A 25628-nucleotide genomic window follows, 5' to 3' on the forward strand; every position below is an offset into this window, starting at 1 on the left:
GGAAAGACAAATGTTATTGCTCAGAAAACATTAAAATCAGAATATTTTTTATATGGTATAGGCCAGTGTTTTTCAACCTTTTTTGGGCAAAGGCACACTTGTTTCATGAAAAAAATCACGAGGCACACCACCATTAGAAAATGTTAAAAAATTTAACTCTGTGCCTATATTGACTATATATAAAGTAATTCTCTTGAATAGGAATCAAATAAACACAAAGAAAGTATTTTATAATTACTTTATTATGAAATATTAAGTAAACAGAATAGTGAAAAATTATAAAATACTTTATTCAGTGCGAAACCTGGGCCTGTTTGGCTGAACACAAAGCTGATATTCTGGCTGGAATCGAAGAAAGACACACACGTAGCTCTTCGTCAACAGCCGTTCCCTTCACCGCCCCGTCACCGTCATCCCTTTCACCGCCCCGTCACCGCCACTGCCATTCCATTCACCACCCCGTCACCGTCCCCGCTGCATCCATATAAGCCTTAGTACTGTAATATTTAGCTTATTCCTTTCTTATAAATCAAAGTTCCTGCTGCTGAACTAGAGAAAGAGATGTTCAGCTGGCAGGGCTTTGTTTATAAATTTTTATCAACACAACTAATATACTATTTTATCCTAAAGCAAAAATAAATAAATAAATATACTTTTTTTTTTTCTACCTTTGTTGTCTGGTTTCTGCTTTCCACATCTTCTCATTCAATTCCTTCCATCCACTGTGTGTCTTCTCTCTACGTCTTCCATTTGCTGTTACTGTGCCTCTCCCTTCACCCCCCCCCCCAATTGGTCTAGCACCCATCTTCTTCCCTCCGCTCCCCCATAGTCTGGCATCTGTCTTCTTCCCACTCTGTCTTCCACATTTCCCTTCGGGGTCTGTTCCTCTCCACCCTCCTTCAATGTCTGTCCTATTCCTTTCCACCACCACCCTTCCCTCCCTCCTTTACCATATGTTCCTTTCTACTACCCTTCAGCTCCTCTCACGTGGCTTATCTATCTACCTTCCTCCCTCTTATTTTCATGGCACGTTACAATGTAATTTGTGCAAGCCACTGGAGCCTGCGAGCTCGGTCCCTGTCCCATCCCCACAAACCATCTCGCTTCTGTGCTCCTATTTTCCCCATTTCTAATATCTCCCATATGTATCTGTCATTGCCCCCCCCCCTGTGTCCATATACCATCCCCATGGCATGTCCCCTTTATGTCTCTGTCCCTATGCCCCATGCACATAATTTCCCCTCTTTCTGTTACCTTCCTGTGTCCAGATTTCCCCTATCTTCCTCTTCCATACCAGTGTGTCTCTTCTTTTCAACCCCATCTAGCTTTTTTCCCTCTTTCTTCCCCCCCCCCTGCTTCTAGCATCTGGCTCACCTGCCTGTCCTTCCCTTTCTTTCCTGCTGTGGGTTTTTCTTTCCGTCTTCATCCCCTTGGCCCAGAATCCTTTTCCCTTTCACTCCCTCCTTCCAATTTGAGCCGGGAACACGAGCGATCGCACGGTCCCCGCAGCCACCACTCGCCTGCCCAATCGATCCTACTGTTTAGCCAGCTCTCTCCCTTCGCCTCACCTTAGTTTGTAGGTTTTGTTTTTCGGCAACATGCACGCTTTCCCAAAGAGCCGCGCACGCGCGGCTGCTCAGTGTTCAATCTTCTGCTCTGCTGCAACTTCCTGTTTCCGGTTGCGTCAGAGCAGAAGATCGAAACTGAACAGCAGCGGGGACCGGGGGAGTCTCATGGGAGCGCGTGCGGGACCCGGCCTGAGGCCTAATCAGTGTCTGCACCGTACGGCACACCAGGCAACATCTCGTTGAAAAACACTGGTATAGGCAATGGAACGCTGTTTTGTTTTGGGGGGCTCAAAAGCTCTGCCCAACAGGATCCTTCAGCAACCGACTCCCCCACCCACCTCCTCTCGGTCGCTTCATTGTAATTTTAAGTCTTCGGGTAGCCGCCGCGCAGCGTCAACGAGCAGCCAGCCCCAGAAGTGGTATTAAGAAGTGGATAGCATACAATTTTAATTAAAAAGGGAGATTATGCAGTTTCTTTAATAAGGTTAAAGACACTGGTAAATCTGTGCACTTAAATTGCATTATCTGTTTCATTTGCTATTAAGTGATGTGATGCTTCATTGAATCATGGCATTTGCAATTTGCTCCAGGTCATATGTTAAATCTGTTACACTTAATGCTTTTTTGCAGCACATTTAGTGCATATGAATATGATTAAGCAAAGTGCATAACCCAGTATTTGTACAGGAAATGCAAGCTGCTCCACTGGCTTATCAGAAGTGCTGCATGTCGCCTTTAACAAGATCTGGGTTTCAGTCCTAGGCTCATTTTTAACCCCTCCCTCTGCTCCAGCTGGGGTTGGAAATTGTGTGGTTTGTGGGCTGTGCCCAGAGAACCACTTCTGCAATGACTGAGCAGAGTTGGGAGGGAGAATGAAGGCAGATGATACCATAATTATTCCAGTAACATTAAAGGAGCCAGAGGAAAGTAATTGGCCAAAACATAAACAGTGGAATGGAAGAGTTGAGCGTGGGGCTGACAACCAGGGAAGCTGTTGCCTCAGCAGGTACAAACTGATTTCAAACCCTCTAAGAGCTACCACTAATCACTCATATATCACTGAAAGGCATACGTAGCGCTGTACATTTCGACATTTATAGAGAAATACCTATTGTACTCAAATGTAGCTCACCTTGAACTACTATTCAAAAGTGCATGAGTTAAATCCAAAGATATATGGACTTCAAGCAGCAAAATTTTAACATAACCACCTACAAAACGGAGACAATATGGAATGTGATCCTTTATCATAAGGACATAAGCAGTGCCTCTGCTGGGTCAGACCAGAGGTCCATCCTGCCCAGCAGTCCGCTCGCGCGGCGGCCCAGCAGGTCAAGGACCTGCATAGTAATTCTCTATCAGTACCTCTCAATCCCCTTTTCCTTCCGGAAATCATCCAATCCTCTATCTATACCCTTCAAATCCTCTTACCCTTCAGGAATTCATCCAAACCCTTCTTGAACCCCAATATCGTGCTCTGTCGTATCACACCCTCTGGAAGCGCATTCCAGGTGTCCACCACCCTCTGGGTGAAGAAGAACTTCCTAGCATTGGTCCTGAATTTGTCCCCTCTTGACTTTTCTGAATGTCCCCTCGTTCTTGTATTTTTCAAAATTTTGAAAAATCTGTCCCTCTCCACTTTCTCCATGCCCTTCATGATCTTGTAAATCTCTATCATGTCCCCTCTAAGCCTCCGCTTCTCCAAGGAAAAGAGGCCCAGATTCTCCAATCTTTCGGCATATGTTAGGTTTTCTGTTAGCGCTTTATCTGACCTTGTTTGCCTTTACCCCTGAATTACTGCAGTGCTCTGTTTAAAAGCAGAAATCCAACTGAAATAAATATGCCCCTTTTACTAAGCTACGTTAGGTACTAATGTGCCCCTAACATAGCAAAACATGGGTAACCACAGGATGTACTACAGTATCACATGCTAATTTCTGAATATGTACTGCCAACCACGCATAAATTAATTTTTTTAGGGCTTTTTGGGTTTTCCTGTGCTAACCACTTAGCACATCTGCAGCACCTTGTGCTAACTGGTGAGTTTGTAGATAACACAGAAGCTCTTGCTGCTTACAAATTAGCAAGCAGTGAGTGCTCCTGTGGTAATTCTTAAAAATGGCCATTTGCTAATATTAATGCATGGGCCATTAGTGGAAAAGATAGAAAACGTGCAGCCACAATAAAAAATGGCCTTAGAGCACAGGAGAGACTCACATAAGGGCACATTGAGGCCAATTTATACCGCAGCTTAGTAAAAGGATCCTTAAGTGCATCAGTGCCCCTAACCTCATCTGTACTAGTTATTTTATTTTTGACATATGATCGGTGTATTTTTTTTATGGGTCTCTTAATTGGGCTTTTATTTAGTTGAATGAAGAGAGTATCATTGGGAAGACAGTACCATTGGGTAGGGAGGGGAGGGTGTGGAGAGGGGTGGTAGAGGTTATTGAAAGGTTCAAACACATAGTTACATATAGATAAAGTGGGGGTTTATTGAAAGTGGAATATGTCTTTTATTATGTATATTATATTATTATATTTGATGCATTATTGTTGTGCTTTGACGTTGTATTTGTTGTATCTGTTGATGTTTGCATCAATAAACTGTTTGAATCTAATATGAACTTTTTGGGAAATGTTTTCCCTTCACAGGGAAATTTTGGGAAGGGGGAGGTTCTGAACAAAGAACGTCATGGAGCTCATTTTTGAAACAGAAAAATATCCCTAAAAGGACACAAAGCAGCAGGTGGACTTTTTTCCCCCAAAAAAAACATCCAAATCACTTGTTTTTCTTCATAATTTATCGAAATTTTAAGGTGTGGTAGATGCATGGAAGAGTCTCCCGGAAGAAGTGGTGGAGACAGAGACTGTCTGAATTAAAGAAGGCGAGGGATAGACATGTGGGATCTCTTAGAAAGAAAGAGATAATGGTTGCTGCGGATGGGCAGATTAGATGGGCCATTTGGCCTTTATCTGCCATCATGTTTCTATGACTAGCGCAGACTTATGATTTGAATGATTTTCTGCAATAATAGAAAATTGTAAAAATGTCCAGGGCCAAAAATAGGACGTTTTAGACTAGACCTGTTTCAAAAAAGTTCCCAAACTGACCAGATGACCACTGGAGAGATGAAGGCATGACCCCCGTAATTTCCCAGTGATCACTGACCCTCCTACTCCCATGAGATGAAAGTGACAGTACATACCAGGCTGTGATATAATGGTCATTCCTCTTAGAGCAGCAAGCAGGTCTCTGGAATAGCCAAACCAAACAGTGATGGTAGGGTCTTCGGCAATGTTTCAGCTACACTAAGGCTGAATCAGTTTAATTGGAGACCAAGAAGAATAATATTGAGGGAGGGGATCAAAAAAATCTTATTAAGACAAGAACAGAAATGGATCTACAGGGGTTCAACTCCAATACTGATTGTAAAATCTTTTTGTGAGGTTGATTATGACTGAATGATTGTGATTCTGGTGATATGAATGTTTGAATCCTTAAATGTTTTATGGCAGCTGAATATTTTGATTGGTTGATAGAAGTGCTTGAGTGGGTTGTGATTGGTCAAGACTGACAGCGTCTTATTTGAGAGATACCATTTTGAAAGATATGGTCATTGCACAAGCTGTAAGGGGAAAATGTCTTCCAGTGAGAGTCCTGGTTAGAATAATTATTCTTTAGAATAGTTTGTGCATCAGAAGTTATTTGATGGTAATTGACATATGTTCTTTATCAGCACACAGGCAAGTAGTGCTAGTGAGAAGGCCACTGCTCATGAAGCATTTGTGAAACAGGTAGTCCTGTTGAGCTTGAGTTATGCCGTTCAAGTGCTTTCATTGTAGTTAAGTGCTATTTCGGTATCATTAATAATTGTACACAAATGTGTATAAATTATATAAAATGTATGGTGCTAGTTTTAATTAAGCTGGACAGCAACAGTGAGTACTGAGGATATAATGCTTGAGAGATGAGGTGACTTATGGACACGTCCTTGGCCTCCAATTGGACCGATTCAGCCTTAGTGTGGCTAAGACATTGCTAAAGGCCCTACCGTCGCTGCTCGGTGATAATATACTTATTATATATATTTTATGGATATACGATTTATTGATTTAATGGGCATACATAGAGCCAATTTGTCAGGTAACAAATAAATAAATGAAATTAAGTTATAAAGCCCTTGCTCTTTTACCATCTCAGTCTCATAGAATGTTGCTACTATTTGGGTTTCTTCCAGGTTCTGCTCTTATGGTCATACCACTCTTGCTCTCTCCTTTCGTAGTCTGTCAGTCAGACAGGGTCTTATAAATCTCTCTCTCTCTGTCTCACTCTCTTTCTCTCTCTCTCTCTCTGTTTCTTTCTCTCTCTCTCTCTCTTTATATATATATATATATCTTTCTCTCTGTCTCTATTTCTCTCTCTCTCTCTCTCTCTTTCTCTCTCTCTCTCTTTTTCAATCTCTTTCTCTCTCTCTCTCTCTCTCAGGTTATGCATTTATCGTTTGTCTATTTAGACTAAATACAGCCTAAGAAGGGATCACCACAGGCTGCCAAATTTACAAACTCTGAGTGGTCGATGAAAACTCACCCCATTCAAATTCCCATTAAGCAATAGGAAGCTAGTTCTCTGCTGGCATTCCTGCTGGTAGGGCAAAAATATTACACTTTGAATCCCAAGAAGCGGGTAAGCATGATGTTTTGGCACCACCCCCTACCAGCAGGAACACCAACATGAGGACTCCACCATAGTTTAAAAACTAGATATTACTGTCCCATCTAACAGTTCACCATTTCACAAAATGTACATAAATCATATAACTCAGTTGATATTAATATGTGGATTTCAGATATATCACCCACTATAACCGCTTATATTTTCATGTCAATATTTAAACACCAGCTGAAGCACTTATAAACCCAAATATTCAGCATGTGATGATATCCAGATACTGGTGATATTCAGCACTATTATCTGGATAATTATCTGGATACTTTACCTGAGATTGAAAAGAGGAGAAAGACAGGAGGCATGATTGAAACATTCAAAATACTGAAGGGAATAGACTTAGTAGATAAAGACAGACTGTTCACACTCTCCAAGGTAGGGAGAACGAGAGGACACTCTAAAGTTGAAAGGGGATAGATTCCGTACATACATAAGTAAGTTCTTCTTCACCCAGAGAGTGGTGGAGAACTGGAACGCTCTTCCAGGTCTGTTGTAGGGAAAAACACCCTCTAGGGTTTCAAGACTAAGCTGGACGAGTTCCTGCTAAACTGGGACGTACACAGGTAAGGCTGGACTCATTTTAGAGCACTGGTCTTTGACCCGGGGGCCGCCGCCTGAGCGGACTGCTGGGCACGATGGACCACTGGTCTGACCCAGCAGCGGCAATCCATATGTTCTTATGTGCATTGTACAATGAATTTTTATTTTCTGTCTTTTATAAAATGACATACGGTAGGTTTTTATGATATCCCTATGTGATGCTTAGTATCTTGTCTCTGTGTAAGTTGCTTTATTTTAAGCAGCATATAAGTACTGTAAATAAATTAAATTTAAAAAATCTCAGCTCCAATAGACTTTGCCATGGACCATCCCGGTGCTGCCCAGATAGTGCAGGGCAGTCTGTGGTGCTTTTCGTATTACATATTGAGCCCAATTTGCAAAATGTGCATAACAGCAGAGATATACGACTGCACCTTCACAGGAAAGTACAATGCAGGTAGTGTGAACCTTAGGTGTTTATTGTACATCGCTTAATACTTTTTGTCAAGATTGGTATATTAAAAGAATAAATCCAATCCAGTTAACCAAGTATATGACATGCCATATACCCCACATAAATAATTCTGAATGAATGAATACTTGGTTGCATGAAGGAGAGTTTTATTCTGTCTGATACTTTCTTTTAGCTGTAAACACGACAAGTTAACTGTTGCAGCACAAACACAGTTCAGCTTTGACTGTACCGTAACCTAATCTGCTACATCCATCAGTGCAGAAATGTTTCATGACATTAAATAGCTTTCCCACATAGACACTGCGGCATTAAACTGCAAATACATGTTGTACAATTACTTTCAGATTTTGTGCCTCGGCAATTTTTTAAAAAAATGTGCTCTATTTATCAGCTCCTGTTTTTCTCGGCCTTCACTGAGTGCTGGAGTAGCTGTACCCAAAGGCGATGGTTCATTATATAAATCTTCCATGCAGAGCTTCAATCAAGAGCACGTCCTTCTAAAAGGAAAGCAAGCTTTGTAAAAGGTGATTTATCAAAAGCAACTCATCTTCTAAATCAGCGATTCCCACCCTGTCTTGGGAAATTTCTAGCCAGTCAGATTTTCAGGATATCCACAATGAATAAGCATGAGAGGAATTTGCATGTCTTGAAGGCAGTGAATGCAAATCTCTCATGAATATTCACTGTGGATATCCTGCAAACCCAACTGGTTGGGCATCCCTGAGAACCACTGTTCTAAAATAGACCAAGACCCTTGGAGAGTCTTCTGTCAATTCATACCATCCTTTCTCAAGGCCCTGATTAGTATAAACAGCCGAGGAATGCAGTGCATAGCTTATGTCAATCATGAGTTAGATAATCCAAAAAACCCAAAAGGAAAAATAATGTTCAATCAAAAATAATCAAACTGCACCTAAATCGAGAATAAACAGTTCAATACTCCTTGGGTTTTGGCCAGAACCTGGAATGGCCACCGTGAGAACAGGCTACTGGGCTTGATGGACCATTGGTCTGACCCAGTAAGGCTATTCTTATGTTCTTGTGTTACAGAGGACCTCATACTCCCAGGACTTTTATTTACTCTTTAATGTCCTTACTGGAGTGGTGTATTTCATCATTGGTCCTATTTTTTTAAAAAACCAACCTGTATTAGTTTTAAAATATCATTTTTTTCAAGCCGAGCGACTACTTCCGAAGACTTGGTATGTCGCTCGGCTTGAAAAAAGTAATCTATAGAGAATGAATGAACCAACAGATGGCTGTTGATTTGTGCTACGTTGTAATAAATCATTAAGAAGCACGGATAAAGAAGCACTGCCCCTGAGGAAACAGCAATGTGAAATTGGAAATATGAATGAGGGGATTAAATTTGCAGATGACACTAAACTATTCAATGTTGTTAAAAACACTTGCGGACTGTGAAAACTTGCAGGCAGACCTTAGAAAATTGGAAGACTGGGCGTCCAAATGGCAGATGAAATTTAATGTGGACAAATGCAAAGTGATGCACATTGGGAAGAATAACCCAAATCATCATTACCAGATGCTAGGGTTCACCTTGAAGAAGACAATTTGGGTGTCATTGTAGACAATATGCTGAAACTTTCCACCCAATGTGTGGCGGCGGCCAAAAAAGCAAACAAAATTAGGGTTATCAGATGTCCAGATTTACTCAGACATAGCCTCTTTTTAGAGGACTGTTCAAGTGTCCAGACAGTTTCCTGGACTGAAGGGAGTTAACTAGGTTTTGGACTCTCTCCAGTCCAGCCCCCCCCCCACCCTGTACTCGGTTAAGGTTCTTCGAGTCTCATCCTGAAGCCGTTGGCCTAACCTGGAAGCCTTTACTCTGCAGCCTCCTGCCTATGGGGGAATAGGACGTGCTATAGAGCAGTGTTTCTCAACTCGGTCCTGGAGTACCCCCTTGCCAGTCAGGTTTTCAGGATATCCACAATGAATATGCATGAAAGAAATTTGCATATAATGGAGGCAGTGTATGCAAATTTCTTTCATGCATATTCATTGTGGATATCCTGAAAACCTGACTGGCAAGGGGGTACTCCAGGACCGAGTTGAGAAACACTGCTATAGAGTAAAAGCTTTTGGGGCAGGCCGATGACAGCAGAATCATGCTGCTAACACTGCTGGCTACCCAAAGTTTTGAAATTGCAGTGCTGGAGGAGTTACTGGGGACTGGAGAGAAAGAGAGAGAAAGAGAGAGAGAGATATAGAGAGGCTGCACTGAGGAGTGGGATGGTTTAAGGTGAGACTAGCAGGATGCAGGAGCAGGGCACTGTGGGTGGTATGGCGGTGGGGTATGGGCAGGGCTGGGATAGGGTCAAGTGTCCTCTTTTTTGACTTAATAAATACGGTAAGTCTAAACAAGATGCTAGGAATTATATTACATTGCCTCTGTATCACTCCATGGTGTGACCTCACTTTGTGTATTGCGTTCAATTCTGGTCGCTGTATCTCAAAAAAGATATAGCAAAATTAGAAAAGGTTCAAAGAAGAGTGACCAAGATGTTAAAGGGGAAGGAACTCCTCTTATATGAGCTTGGAAAAGAGATGGCTGAGGGAGATATGACTAACGGGACCATTTATTTTTTCATCAAAATTTCATCAAAATTTTTAATCCTGCCCCCAATCCCACCCTAGCCCCACCCCCAATGGGCTGGCCCGGAATTTCCTCTCCGATGTCAGAATTGACATGGGGGAGAAGGCTTGGGGGCCGGTGCCTGGACCTTCCTTTCTTGTAGTTGCGGCAGCAGGCAGGGAAGCAGGGAGAGAGCCCATTTTCCGCGATCACCTGTCTCGTTGTCCCCACGCACAGCTCCAGAATGCTGTCTCTAAAAAACGGGACTTTTTGGCATCCTGAGGCTGTGCGTGGGGACAACAGGACAGAGGATCTAAAAACGGGATGGTCCCGTTCAAAATAGGACGTATGGTCACATTAGATATGACTGAAGTCTACAAAATCTTGAGTGGTGTAGAATGGGTACAAGTGGATCGATTTTTGTACTCCATCAAAAATTACAAAGGCTAGGGGACACTCGATTAAGTTAAAGGGAAATACTTTTAAAACCAGTAGGAGGAAATATTTTTTCACTCAGAGAATAGTTAAGCTCTGGAATGCATTGCCAGAGGATGTGGTAAGAGCGGTTAATGAAGCTGGTTTTAAAAAAAGGTTTGTACAAGTTCCTGGAAGAAAAGTCCATAGTCTGCTATTGAGACAGACATGGGGGAAGTCACTGCTTGCCCTGGATCGGTAACATGGAATGTTGTTACTATTTGGATTTTTGCCAGGTACTTGAGACATGGATTGGCCATCATGAAGATGGGATACTAGGCTAGCTGGGCCATTGGTCTGACCCAGTATGGCTATTCTTCTGTTCTTATATTAACTTACAGAATACTATAGAAGCCCGCACATGCCAGCTCTATGGTTAGTGTAATTATGGGTGCCTAAATGAAAGGCATACTGGATTATGCTAGTATTTTATAATGGAACCTAGGTTACATTATGGAATAGGCTCCTACCGTGAAGGCTTGTATTGCCTAATGGAGGCACCTACTTATAGAATTGTCTCCGTATAATGTGATATGATGGTGTTTTCCCCCTTTCTCCATTTGCAAGATAATTCATGTCTATATGAGGGACTATGTTGAAAGAGATAAAATATGTCTCAGTAGAGTGCAGGGATTGTGTGACTATGAGGTGGGTGGAGGATATAAAAAGGGGTATGGGTGAGTGGTATTGTATATGTATTTGTGTCTACCTTAAAAGTTTAGCTATATATGTAGGGGATGGATTTAACGATGGATGGTTGAGAGGTGGTTTAGTAGGTATGGGGTAAATGGTAATGGGGATTGTGGGTGTATGAGGAAGATGTTGGGAATGGGAGTGTGTATGAAGGATAGGACAGTGTTTCTGCTTCTTGCCATAGAGGAATTATGTCTTCTGCCATTCATGAACTTTTCCCTAACCCCTTGTACTTGCTTCCTCGAGCTCTCATCCTCTTGCACTTTCCATCCTCCTTCCATTCATACTCTCCCATCTTCCATCCTCCTCCCTTTATCTGTTCCTGCTCCTTCTCCCTATTCCAGTTTTTCTCAATCTTCCTTTCCCCATCTTCCACAAACTCTTTTCTCCATTTCCCCTCTCTTGTACTCACTCATCCCTCCTATTTTCCTACTGCTCTCTTCCTCTCCTCTACATTCTTCCTCTCTTCCTTTCTGGTAGTTTCTCTCACCTTGTTCCCACATACTCTCTCTCTCACACCTCAAACTCTCCTTTAATTTCCATTCCATGTCCTCTCTCCATCATTCCCCTCACACTTTCTCTATCCTGCACTATCATTCCCCAGCCCTCCTCATTTCTTCTTACCTTCTGCAGACAGATTGGGTTCCTGCTAGAAGGCCAGAGACTGTGTTGCCACAATCTTGATCCATCTCTTCTTTGCCTGGTAGGGTTTAGGACTCCTGTCAGTATATAGTTCTTTTCTCTGCTACATAAGAGCCTGTCTCTTCTTTAGCTATTGGAGGCTGGGATCCCTGCCTGCACAGAGACTTTCCTCTCCCATCTCTTCAGTCTTTCTTTCACTATAGCTATGACTTATCTCTTCTTTGTCTAGCAGGGATGGAGGTGCCCATCAGCATACAGTCCTTTCTTTGCCATTTCTTCAACCTATTTCTTCTTTGGTCAGCAGATAAAGGGGTCTACAATACACAGCCCTTTCTCTGCTGGTGGGGGCTGGGGTACTTCATTGCACATCTTTCCAGCTTCATCTCTTGTGGTGGTAGGATCTGCCTTCCCTGTTACTTTTTTATCTGCTCTGAGTTCCTCCTGATTTTATTGGAACACATGGGCTTATTTGCACAAATGTTGTACAAATGGATCTTTCCTATTTTTAAACTGGCATTCTTTTAATGTTTATGTTATTATATTGTAAACCACCTATGATGTACATAGGAAGGGTGTTATATAACATTTTAAATAAACTATAAACCTAAGCTTCTGAACAAAAGGATGAACATAACCACCAGAGAGATTGAGAGTCTTAAACAGCCACTATTGCTTGAGAGAAATGTATTTAAATATCTCTTTAAAAATATCAAACTATGAAGTTCAACATTTTAATTGAAAGCCAGAAATAATACCTCAGTTTGTACTGAGTCCATCCAAGAAAATTAATTTTCCATTCAGTTTTTAAGAGCCTTGATTATTTTGGGCAGAGGCACTTTATTTTTCTTACAAACATTAGAATTCCTATCTAACTAATTTAAGGAAATTAATCAATTATCAGGCTATATAACTTGTGAAACTATCCCTTCAGGCATATAACTGCTGCCAGATGTTGGAAATCTTGTTGCTTAGTTACATAACAGAGAGAACATTTGAATACAATTATAAGAGGCATTTCAAACAGATTTTATATAAAAATCTCAGTTGTCAAAACTTCTAATAAAATGTTGATTAGAGTATCTGCAGAAGAACAGAATATCTGACTAGTGAGACAATTACTGGCATAATTTACTATGCTAAGTAAGTAGTACACTCTGTCATTAGCAATTAAGAGGAAAGTCATTATGTAATACTCATAATACCACCACAACCACAACCAAACCTCCAAAAACTCAAGTCAGAAGTCAGCACAAATGTAACACAATCAAAGGAATGTGGCATGAAAAAGTTCTTGGTGAGACTGGAGGCAGAACTTTGCGTTAGCGGAGACCGGTCAGATTATATTAATTCTTAATGTGAAAATCCAAAAAGTTCTTGTACATATTTGCTACATTTGCCCTATTTTTCTTCCCCCTAGGAAACTGTGCATTCTATGGGACCAGACAGAGTGGAACAGTTTAGGAAAAAAGAAAAAAAAACAACATGAAGCACTTCACCACTCATGTAGAAAGTTTTTGACAAGCAGTCCATTAAGCATATCCCTGACTCACTTCTCCTAGATCAGGGGTAGGAAACTCCAGTCCTCGAGAGCTGTATTCCAGTTAGGTTTTCAGGATTTCCCCAATGAATATGCATGAGATCTATTTGCATGCATTGCTTTCAAAGCATATTCATTGGGGAAATCCTGAAAACCCAACTGGAATACGGCTCTCGAGGACCGGAGTTCCCTACCCCTGTCCTAGATGATAACAACAACTCAATAGGAAACACAACAAACACCAGCAATCTAGCACTTCTTTCAGGGTTGGTTCAAGGGTTTTAGATACCCTAGGTCAGTGGGCTCAAACTCAAACCCTGTGCAGGGCCACATTTTGAATTTGTAGGTACTTGAAGGGCCTCAGAAAAAATGATTAATGTCTTAGTAAAGAAATGACAGTTTTGTATGAGGTAAAACTCTTTATAGTTTATAAATCTTTCCTTTTGGCTAAGTCTTGATAATAATATTTTAATTTATAGCTAAAGAGACATATGATCAAGAAACTGTTTTATATTACTTTTGTGATTATGATAAACATACCAAGGGCCTCAAAATAGTACTTGGTGGGCCGTGAGTTTGAGACCAATGCTATATACTGTACTCTAAATCCCCTACTTCATTTTGTAGACTTCTAGCATTTCTATAAAGACATTTCAAATTGTGTACTTTCCTTGTATCTACAGGCTGCTGAGAAGATGACTGGAATAACTTCACAGCTTTACTCTGCTTCCCTCTTAAGCACTCTTGGCTTTCTTTCAGTATTTCTGAAACCTCTCTATTGGGACTCCCTAAATGTTCTGATTCAACAGTATCCTTCAACACCGAGCCATCTGCTCCTGAGTGACTGTCGGCTTCTCCCCCCCCCCCCCCCCCCATCTTGGTTTAAAAGCTGCTCTATCTCCTTTTTAAAAGTTTGTGCCATCCCGGTTAAGGTAGAATCCATCCTTTCGGTATAGGCTCCCCCTTTCCCAGAAGGAAGCCCAGTTCCTAACAAATCTAAATCCCTCAAACCTGCACCATCCTTTCAACCACACATTGATACTATGAAGCTCTGTCTGCCTTTTGGGTCCTGTGCATGGAACAGGGAGTATTTCTAAAAATGCTAACCTGAACGATCTGGATTTCAGCTTTCTACCTAAGAGTCTAAGTTTCCAGAACCTCCCTCCCACATTTTCCTATGTATCAATACAAGCAGCTCCTTCCCAGCACTATCTAATATCCTATCTAAGTGAAGCGTAAGGTCTGCCACCTTTGCACCAGGCACGCAAATGACCAGGCAATCCTCATGCCCACCAGCCAGCCAGCTATCTACATGCCAAATGATTGAATCTCCCACTACAATGGCCATCCTAACTCTTCCCTTCTGGACAGAAGCCCCTGGACATAGATCCTTGGTGCAAGAGGATATTGCATCTCCTGGTGGGCAGGTCCTGGCTACAGGATCATTTCCTGTATCACCAGGGTGAGGTTCTCCTTTTAGGAGACCTCCCTTCTCCAAGGTAGTACAGGGGCTGCCAGACTGGAGGTAGGACTTCTCTACAATGATGGCTCCACAATATTCTCTTCTTGGTTGGACTGAGAACTTTTCATCATCCCCTCATATGTTATTCTCCTAAACAATAAAATGTGCGTGAATAAATGCACCTTTTTATTTTAGACATCTTGCTTTGAATAATAACAACCCTTTAGGTGTTTTATTCATTTAGATTTGAGGCAATTTGAGTTAAACATTCTTGAATGTACAAAAAAGAGGTCTTTATACCCTTTTTATACTAATGCGTAAAGAGCCTGCTCCATGTTTAAAACTGTCTCACAGTTTACCATTTAACAGAAGTAAATAATAGTCTGGTTTCCTTTTCCTATTATTAAGTTCAGTTCTTTTATTTGAAGGATGCATTTATTCACACTTTTTTTGGCACATACTCATTCTTCAGCAATAAATGTTTTGAGATTATTTTTAGGTGTTTCAGAAAGGCACAACATCAGTAAGTTACCCTATGCCTCATTACTAAACTTTATGCTCTTTAGCACTTCTAATCTACACATCTTTTTTTTCCACTTGTTTGTATCCATACACTCCTCTTTTTTCATCAATATGTGTCACATTCCTCACTTTCTTTTCATTTGTTTATACAACTATGTTATTCACATAAACATCTGTTCTTCACCTTGCTCTTTTTTATTATGTCTTTTATCTTGTACGCCCTATTCACTCATTATCACTACAACACGTCACCTCTGAAGGGCTCTTTCATATGGCTGGCCATTCAAACCGTATCTTTCTGATTCTAGGTATTCATACTGTCACCCCCAGGGGGCACTCATGCTGCTCTCCAGGTCTGGAATGGTCGTTTGTGAGAGCTGTTGGTCTTTAGTATACCTGTCCTTGGGGCATCCACAGTCTAGATCAGTGGTCTCAAACTCATGGCTCACAGACCTCATGTGGCCCACCAGGTACTATTTTGAGGCCTTCAGTATGTTACCATTTTTCTGCTGTAACCTCAGGCAAGTGCTTTCCTCCTGTATGCGATTGTAAAGTGGAGTGGATAGGACAATCGCATACAGAATGCTAGGTGTAATCAAGAAGGGTATTACAACCAGAACGAAAGAAGTTATCCTGCCGTTGTATCGGGCGATGGTGCATCCGTATCTGGAGTACTGCGTCCAATATTGGTCGCCATACCTTAAGAAGGATATGGCGATACTCGAGAGGGTTCAGAGGAGAGCGACGCGATTGATAAAAGGTATGGAAAACCTTTCATACAAGGAGAAACTGGGGCTCTTTTCCCTGGAGAAGAGGAGGATTAGAAGGGATATGATAGAGACTTACAAGATCATGAAGGGCATAGAGAAAGTAGAGATGGACAGATTCTTCAAACTTTCGAAAACTACAAGAACGAGAGGGCATTCGGAAAAGCTGAAAGGGGACAGATTCAAAACCAATGCTAAGAAGTTATTCTTCACCCAGCGGGTGGTGGACACCTGGAATGAGCTTCCAGAGGGCGTGATAGGACAGAGTACGGTAATAGGGTTCAAGAAGGGATTGGACAATTTTCTGAAGGAAAAGGGGATAGAGGGGTATAGATAGAGGACCACTACACAGGTACTGGACCTGTTGGGCCGCCGCACGAGCGGACTGCTGTGCACAATGGACCTCTGGTCTGACCCAGCAGAGGCACTTCTTATGTTCTACAGATACAGGAAAGTGCTTGCATGAGGTTACAGCAGTGAGGCGGGCAATGTTCCAGCTTGTGCATGTGTACATAATCTCGTAAACTCTCGTGAAATTCAGCACCTCGCCTGGCGGTGACTGCTTGATGTAAGATGGCAGTTGTGTCTGGTTCTGGAGGAGGTGAAAGCTGAAGGAGGTTGCGGACGCGACCACCAGACACTTAAGGCACAAGTTTTCCAGGCACAACTCGAATATTGATTCTCCCTTCTACAAAAAAGCCTAGAGGACTACACCAAAATCTTGACTCTTGCAGTTGATACTTTAGATTAGAATCTAAATCACAATTGTGCATGAAGTAAAACTCTTTTTTTTTTTTCAAATTTAATCTTTATTGAGTTTCACATTTTTATGATAACAATCATATTAAAATCAACAGAATCAATAACATACAAATACTTAAGGAAATAATTAAAAATATGGAAATTAAACATTCTTTTAACTGTTTGTTAGTCCACAATAATTGGAGACTAATTTTCCCCATCATTCTTTATAGACAACTCAGAAAGACAACCTGAAGTAGGTCCTAAATACTAACTACGTGCTTTATTCTTGTCTATTGATAGGAGTAAGAACATAAGAATTATCGCTCCTGGGTCAGACCAGTGGTCCATCATGCCCAGCAGCGACCCCCAGGTCAATGACCAGTGCTCTAAATGAGTCCAGCCTCACCTGCGTACGTTACAGTTTAGCAGGAATTTGTCCAACTTTGTCTTGAATCCCTGGAGAGTGTTTTCCCCTATAACAGACTCCGGAACAGCGTTCCAATTTTCTACCACTCTCTGGATGAAGAAGAACTTCCTTAAGTTTGTACGGAATCTATCCCCTTTCAACTTTAGAGAGTGCCCTCTCGTTCTCTCCACCTTGGAGAGGGTGAACAACCTGTCTTTATCTACTAAGTCTATTCCCTTCAGTACCTTGAATGTTTCGATCATGTCCCCTCTCAATCTCCTCTGTTCGAGGGAGAAGAGGCCCAGTTTCTCTAATCTGTACGGCAACTCCTCCAGCCCCTTAACCATTTTAGTCGCTCTTCTCTGGACCCTTTCGAGGAGTACTGTGTCCTTCTTCATGTACAGCGACCAGTGCTGGGCACAGTATTCCAGGTAGGGTCATACCATGGCCTGGTACAGCAGCATGATAACCTTATCTGATCTGTTTGGGAGTAACAACCTTCCGTATTCACCAACCTTCTCCCAGAGATTTACTCTTTGGCAATAGTAAATCAATAGAACTCCCATACTCATTGGCTTAATTAAATGCAGAATTTCAAAGAAGGCCCCAATCTGCATTCACCAAACTTTGCCAAAATATTTTTCCTCACATTTCTTTTCTGGGTTCATTTCAGTCAACAAGTAAATCCTTCAGCATAAGCTAACAGAATTTTTTCCTTTTTACATTTCATTGGCAAACCAAAACCTTGCTAAAACCTTTTCCTTCTAGTTTGCCTTCTGGGCTTGTTTCAGCAAGAAAACCCATTTGACAGGGCTTGCCTTCTTCTTCTGTACTTCCTGCATAAGGCACCACCCTTTCATAAAGGAACTTTCCCTTTTGTTCCTTCTTCCAGCTCAGACAATTTATTTATCATTTTCTATCCTTTTCTGCCCAAAGAGTCAGAACAGGTTACAGGTTAGACATACATAATATACAGTTAACAGGTTACAATTTGCCATAGTTACAGTACAAATCTCTTTATCACAGGACCACCAGCTCAGCTCTCCAAAAGCTCTCAACCTTTCTAGATCTCTCCCTTCTTTTCTGTAGCTGATGCACTACTCAAAACACTGGTCTTTTAGTACATTTCTTTACAGAGGAGTATACAGCTGTTAGGGCATTGGTCTTTGACCTAAGGGTTGCCGCAGGAGCAGACTGCTGGGCACGATGGACCACTGGTCTGACCCAGCAGCAGCAATTCTTAAGTTCTTATCGCTGCTGAGCTCTACCTCAGCTGTCTCCCTGCAAGCCTTCCATTGGGGGTTTCTTCTTTCACTTTCCTCTGGATCGCACCCCAAGGGATGCAATAGCCTCTCTCACCAAGCTTCTGGATAAGGAGGAAAGGGTTAGGACAGTGTTGCAGTTGGTGATTTCATTATTAGACATGTAGATAGATATGTGGGTGGGTGGCGGGAAACGAGGATTGCCTGCTCACTTGCCTGCCTGGTGCGAAGGTGGCAGACCTCACATATCACCTAGAGAAGATTTTAGACAGTGCTGGTGAGAAGCCATCTGTGTTGGTACATGATGGTACCAATGACATAGGAAAGACGGAGTGAAGGGTGGTCTAGTGGTTAGAGCTGCTGTTTCAGCACTCTGAGGTTATGAAATCAATCTCAGTCTGCTCCTTGTGATTCTGGGCAATTTTCTATACTGTTCTCTCAGGGGAACTCAGAACAGTTTATATGAATTTATTCAGGTACTCAAGCATTTTTCCCTATCTGTCCCAGTGGGCTCATAATCTATCTTAATCCCTCCATTGTTCCAGTTACCAAACTGGGACCAATAGGAAAATACTTAGAGTACATGATTACTATTCAAAGCATCATAAACCAGTTTGGGTGACTCTCCATGAAAAGGCAGTACATATATAAAAAATTATTTTAAAAAATGTAGGAGAGAAGTTCTAGAATTTAGGCTTTTAGGTAGAAAGATGAATTCCAGATTCTCTAGTGTAGTATTTCTGGAAATGCACCCCATTTCTCAAGACAGGCAGAACTCCAAAGCCTCAAAGCATTGCTGAGACGATGGAGCAGGGATGTGGGATTTAGAATTATTTGTTTGTTAGGAATCGGGGAACATTCTGGGAAATGGGGAGTTAATTCTGAAAGGATAGACTCTACTTTAACCAGAATGGAACCAGGCTGTTGATGCTAATATTCAAAAAAGAGAAACAGCAATTTTTAAACTAAAATGGGGGGGAGAGGGGAGCCAACAGTCACACAGGAGTGGATCGTTCGCTGTGGAGTATTCTTGAAAGATACTACTGAAACAAAACATTTAGGTACAAGCCCCATTTTTACCCGGCTGTTGTGAAGGGGTCACAAACCGTATTTTTCTTTATAGTAGGGCCGGGACCAGCATCAAACTGGCAGGCCATCACAAGCAGTAGCTTAGTATGGGGGACGGGACGGCCCACCCCAAGTGCTGTTTTGGTGAGGGGGTCGGCACCCCTCCTCCTCTCTGCCCCCCCCATTCCTTCCCACTCCTCTTCCTGCTGCACACATGCCTTCACTCCCCCCTCCCCCCACCGTACCTTTTATCTCTTCGCTGGCGCAACCAGCAGTTGCAATCTGCTGCTCATGCCAGCGTCGGCTCTCCCTCTGACATCGCTTCCATCCTGCGCATAGGAAGTGACATCAGAGGAAGAGCCAACACCAATGCGAGCAGCGAGTTGGTGATGGGACACCAGGAAATTCTTTTTCACTGAAAGGGTGGTTGATCGCTGGAATAGTCTTCCACTTCAGGTTATTGAGGCCAGCAGCATGCCTGATTTTAAGGCCAAATGGGATAGACACTTGGGATCTATTCACAGAGAAAGGTAGGGGAGGGTCATTGGGGTGGGCAGACTAGATCTGCCGTGGCCCTTATCTGCCGTCTATTTCTATGTTTATATGTTTCTATGCTGCTTGCGCCAGGGAAGTTAAGAGGCATGAGGTAGGGATGGGGTGCACACGCACAGCAGGGGGAGCAGGGAAAGAGCGATGGGGCGGGGGAGGGGCCCTTTTCACCTTTGTTACGTCACTGATCGCAAGCATTCTCCACACAGGCTCTCTGTCTTTGAACTGAAGCAGACCACTCCAGTAGTTGTGGAAACTTTTACTTCTTCTAACAGGAGCAAGAGGCACTCTGATTAAAGTTCCAATAGAAACAAGCACTATGGGCTAGATTTACTAAGCAAACCAATCGTGTACCGATCGATTTGTGACCCCTTTGCGACCCAATTTTCCTCCAACCCGATTCACTAATCTCTCCTCCGATCCGATTCCGATCTGTGCATGCAAATGAGGGCAAACGGCATGCAAAGTAGGAAGGACACGATTCACTAAACATTTTTCTAGCACACCGACTGGCTGGCCGATCCACAAACAAGCGATTGGTGAGGACAAGTCGCTTGTGCAAAAACCCTGCCCTCTGCCTCAACTCTCCTGCCCTTCCCCGCAGTGCAAGCCCGTGGTTTTAACCTGCCCTTTAAAACCATGGGCTGGGAATGCGCTTTTGCAGAATATATAAAAAAGGGATTCTTCCTTTTTTTTATATTCAGCAAAAGCCTTTAACCCCCCCTCCCCGTTATGATGCCCCCCCCCCATGTGCCGATGCCTGCTGCCAACGCTGCCTATGGCAGGAGGAATGCCAACTCCCTCCTGCCACCCAAGGGACACCTCGTCCCCAGTCCCCCCTGCCCCTCGTACCTTTAACGGAGCAGGAAGGGTGTTTAATCCTTCCTGCTCCAATGCCTCCTGACTCCCCACCCACCCACCCACCAACCAATAAACAAACGGCAGGAGGGATGCCAACGCCCTCCTGCCACCCACTGGGGGGTGGAAAGTCGGGAGTGGGACCCATGGCAGGAGGAAGTGGGAACCCTCCTACCATAATTTTAAATGGCTGCGGCAGCAGCAGGGCATATTTGGGAGGGGGGATTGGGGAGGGAAGGGGGATGGGGCACTTGGGAGAGGAACGGGGGGTTAAATTTTTTTAAAAAAAATCAGGCTGTTATTTTGCATGTGTAAAGCATGCAAAATATCTGCTCAGTTAAAAAAAATTTTTTAAAGCTGTTAGGAGGCTGCTTTTCCTGTCACTACTGTCAGGGCTCTCCCCGACTCAATCAGCGATCCATGCAGTCGGTTTGGGGGGGCGTGCCTCCGATCGCCCCCATTTGCATGAAGATGGTTGGTGAATCGGTCAGCATGCCTCTAATCGCCCACGGATCGTACACAGATCTGAAGGTTAATGAATCTAGGCCTATGTACATTCTTTCTCCTGACTCCTTTCAAAGATAAAATCTTCTAACAAAAGATCCTCCATTTTGCCTGGATCATGATCTGTTGGGGGAGATCTGCCCAAAGTTAATTCTCCTGCCCGAACCAATTGCTTATGATGATGCCACTTATTTATTTCTTTGAATGCACCAAGCAGAGATATCCAAGCACTGCCTGAGTTTCATTCACTGCACCTTTCCAGAAGTTGCTGGAACTCAAAGACTGGGTTTTCCAACTGCATTTTGAACTTTGTTTACCCTGCATTAACAGTGCAGATCAGATTTCACATACCACATACCAGCCCTAATCCTAGGAACTGCTATCAACCATTATAACTCTACAAACCATGGTCAGTGGAGGCTCGAGCACCAATACTCCTGGCTCCCTGGAGCATGAAGCCTACCCCTGGCTACTCTCTTCCCCCTCTTCACAATCAAATGATTTTCTAGTATTAAAAATCATTTGGGGCAATGAATTATCATACTAACTTTGTGTCTCTGAATTAGAAAAATACCAACACCCATATCACTTTAAACCAGTGTATCGCAAACCATGTGCCACGGCACACTGAGGAGGAAGAGAAGTGGGCCGGCCTAGCAAAGGTCCCGAGGCTACCTGATGGAACCGTGTCTAAACTAACATAAGAATTACCAACTCCAGATCAGACCTTAGGTTCATCAAGTCCGGCGATCCGCACACACGGAGGCCCCGCCAGGTGTACCCTGGCATAGATTTAGTCCCCATATCACTCTATGCCACTCATAAGGAGATGTGCATCTAGTTTAAATCTTAGAATGGTGGATTCCGCAATTACCTCCTCTGGGAGAGCATTCCAGGTGTCCACCACTCACTGCGTGAAACAGAATTTCCTGATATTTGTCCTGGACTTGTCCCCCCTCAGCTTTAGTTTATGCCCTCTTGTCCGTGTCACATTGGACATTGTAAATAACTGTTTTTCCTGCTCTATTTTGTTGATTCCTTTCAGTATTTCGATCAGAGCCCCTCGCAGTCTCCTCTTCCCAAGGGAGAACAGCCCCAGTCTCCTAAGTCGTTCCTCGTAATCCAGGTTCTCCATACCTTTCACTAGCTTCGTTGCTCGTCTCTGCACCCTCTCCAGCAGTTTTATATCCTTCTTTAGGTATGGAGACCAATGCTGGACGCAGTATTCCAAGTGTAGTCTGACCATCGCTCTATAAAGCGGCATTATAACTTTCTCCAATCTACTTGTGATTCCCTTCTTTATCATGCCTAGCATTCTATTTGCTTTTTTCGCCGCCGCCACACATTGCGCCAACGGTTTCAGGGTCCTATCTATCAGTACGCCCAGGTCCCTTTCTTGTTCAGTCTTTCCCAGAGTTGCAACTAACATTCTATATTTGTGTTCCTTATTCTTTCTGCCTAAATGCATCACTTTGCATTTTTCCACATTAAACTTCATCTAGCGGCAGTTGTGTGATGAAGTTAAAAGCACAGTGAGCTACCGCTAGAGAGTGGAGAGGTACTGCTAGACAGGGGAGGAGGGAAAGGGAAGGGAAGAGAGGTAGTGCTGGACATGGGGAGAGGGAGAGGTGCTGCTGGACAGGGGGGAGGGAAAGGGGAGGGAGAAGAGGTGCTGCTGGACCTGGTAGAAGGTGAGGGAAAGGAAAGTTGCTGCACACTGGAAGGGAGGGTTGCATGGAGAGATGGTGCATGGAGAGAGATCATATTAGTTGTGGGGGGGGGGGTTAGGGAAGGAAAAGAAAGAAAATTGTTGCAGGAGGAGTGAGAGTGATGAAAGAGGGAAAAATGGACATGGGATGGAGGAGAGGGAGAAATGGTGCATGGGGAGAGAGCATGTTCGGTTGGGGGTGGGAACGAGGGATGTCATTCAAGGGGAGAGGCAAGGAGAGAGAGAGAAAGCATGCAGGAGGCAAAAAGTGTTGGATTCATGGAGAGGGCGAAATGGATGGGGAGGACAGAAAGGAGGGAAGGAGAAATGTCACATCGGGGGGAAGGGGAAGAGAGCAGAGAGTAAAAAGTTGGACTCATGGAGAGAAGTTGGTTGGGGAGGGAAGGAGGACCGGAGGAGAAGCAGTATACAGGAGGAAGAGAGAAAAAAATGAACTGGTGGTAAGGAGGGAGAAATGTTCGACTGGGAGGGGCGTCAGAAAGGAGGAAGGGAAAGAGAAATGTTACACTGGGGGGAGGAGAGTTGACTAAAGGAAGGGAAAGATATCAGACCAGGGAATGAAAGGGAAGGAGGGGAGTCTGGTAGCGCTATAGAAATAATAATAATAATAGTAGTAGTAGTAGTAGTAGTAGTAGTAGAGAGATACCAGATTATGGAAAGGAGGGGAGTGAGATGCCAGACTGGGAAGGAGGGAAAAGAAAGAGAGAGATGTTAGACCAATTGGAGGAGGAGGGAAGGTAAGACATGAAAAGTAGATTTTGAGAAGAAAGCATAAAAATGGAAAAATTGAATGTTACGTTATTGCAAAAGATGGATACAAAAAACAAAAGGAATTAACCCCAAGATATCCACAGAGAAGAAAATCCAGAGAAAACAAAAAAAACTCTGTGGAGTGACGATGTTCCTAAATGGACTTTATTTGAAAGAGTCAAAGTTCCAAAGGTAAACCAAAATCATCCACATAAAATAATTTCATCCACATAAAAATAGGTTATCCACATAAAAGCCTTAAAGGACCTAGTCCACTAGGGATACAGGACCCAACACGGTCCGCATTTTGACAAAAAGTCTTCTTCAGGGGTCCCTGGGGATCCTTTAAAGGTGAATACATGGGAAATAATAATGTGGTGAACCAGAAGTGAGACACTGCTTGCATTTGCAATAGAAAGGCATACAAGGCAGAAAGTGAAGACAGAGAAGGCCCTGGAAACATAGTTAAAAGCACAGAAAAATAAAGTCATCAGTCAACAAAGGTAGGGAAAATGATTTTATTTTCAACATAGTGATTGAAATGTTGTCAGTTTTGAGAATTTATATCTGCCTTGTATATGAAAAATGAATGGAAAAAAATTGCATTACAATTAGTAAAGGGGGTGGGCCAAGGGCGGAGCTTGGGAGATCTGTGTTGGGGTACTTAGTTGATATTTGTTAGACTTAGGGGGTGCTTAGCTTGAAGTAGTTGAGAAAACTGCTGTAGGCAATCAGCCGGTGCCAGCGCCTCTCCTTCTCTCTGGCCCTTTTCCCTGCTGGCACCCCCTACTGGCGTCTCAGGGCCTGTCTGGACGGCCTCTATGCATGCACATGATGTCATTACGGCGACGTCCGTGCACTTCCGAGTGCCTCGAGCATTGGCCACTACCTTTAGTGTGCCCCAACTCGAGAAAGTTTGAGAGATACTGCTTTAAACCTTCGAATAGAACGGCAGCGTATTACTAACCACAACAATCTAAGTGAGGCTGCAGTCCCCACTGGGAAACAAAAATTGATGGAGAGGCAGCGTGTTACAAGCCAGTATGCTCTGTGTGGTTTAGATTTATATTTCAGCTGAACTTATGTATAGTGCACTAATACAGTATAAAGAACCAAATTCAACAGTGCATTAGTTTGACAACATTAACAGTTAAATTATCTACTCCTCCTCAACAGAGATCTTGGTGTGAGGAACTCCTTTCACTTCTAATAAAATTGCATTATTGAATAAACCTGTATGGTGTACCCGACTAAGGGGACACTAATATCACAGTAATGCGAAGAGCCAAAAGATCAGTTCACAACTTAGACTATGCAGATCTACTTGAAACCATTAACATAAATGTTATGAGAAAAGAAACATAAACAAAACATTTTGTAAGAACAGAATCAGTATGTCCCACACAGTTTGTCCTGGTCAACAGAAATACCAACCAGGGTCTGGCTTCCAGACACACTCACACCTCCTCTCAGTACTTCGAGCACCCAGTGATGTTTGACCTTGCAATCTGAAGTGGCTGTTCACCTAAATGCCACTGCACCTGACACCGCACTATAGTTCTTTGCACAGGCTCACTGTCCCGAGAATAGCCTTCAGGTCCTGAATCCAATTGAAGATACCTGCAGATCTTTTCCCTGATCCACTGGTTACAGTAGGCATCATTCACCACCATCACCTGTAGTGGGACATCAAATCTCACTATTCAAAGATAAATTATCTCAAGTACCTCACTGCCCCCCCCCCCCCCAACTGGAG

Source organism: Geotrypetes seraphini, chromosome 2 (assembly GCF_902459505.1).
Source record: "Geotrypetes seraphini chromosome 2, aGeoSer1.1, whole genome shotgun sequence".
Classification (NCBI taxonomy): domain Eukaryota; kingdom Metazoa; phylum Chordata; class Amphibia; order Gymnophiona; family Dermophiidae; genus Geotrypetes; species Geotrypetes seraphini.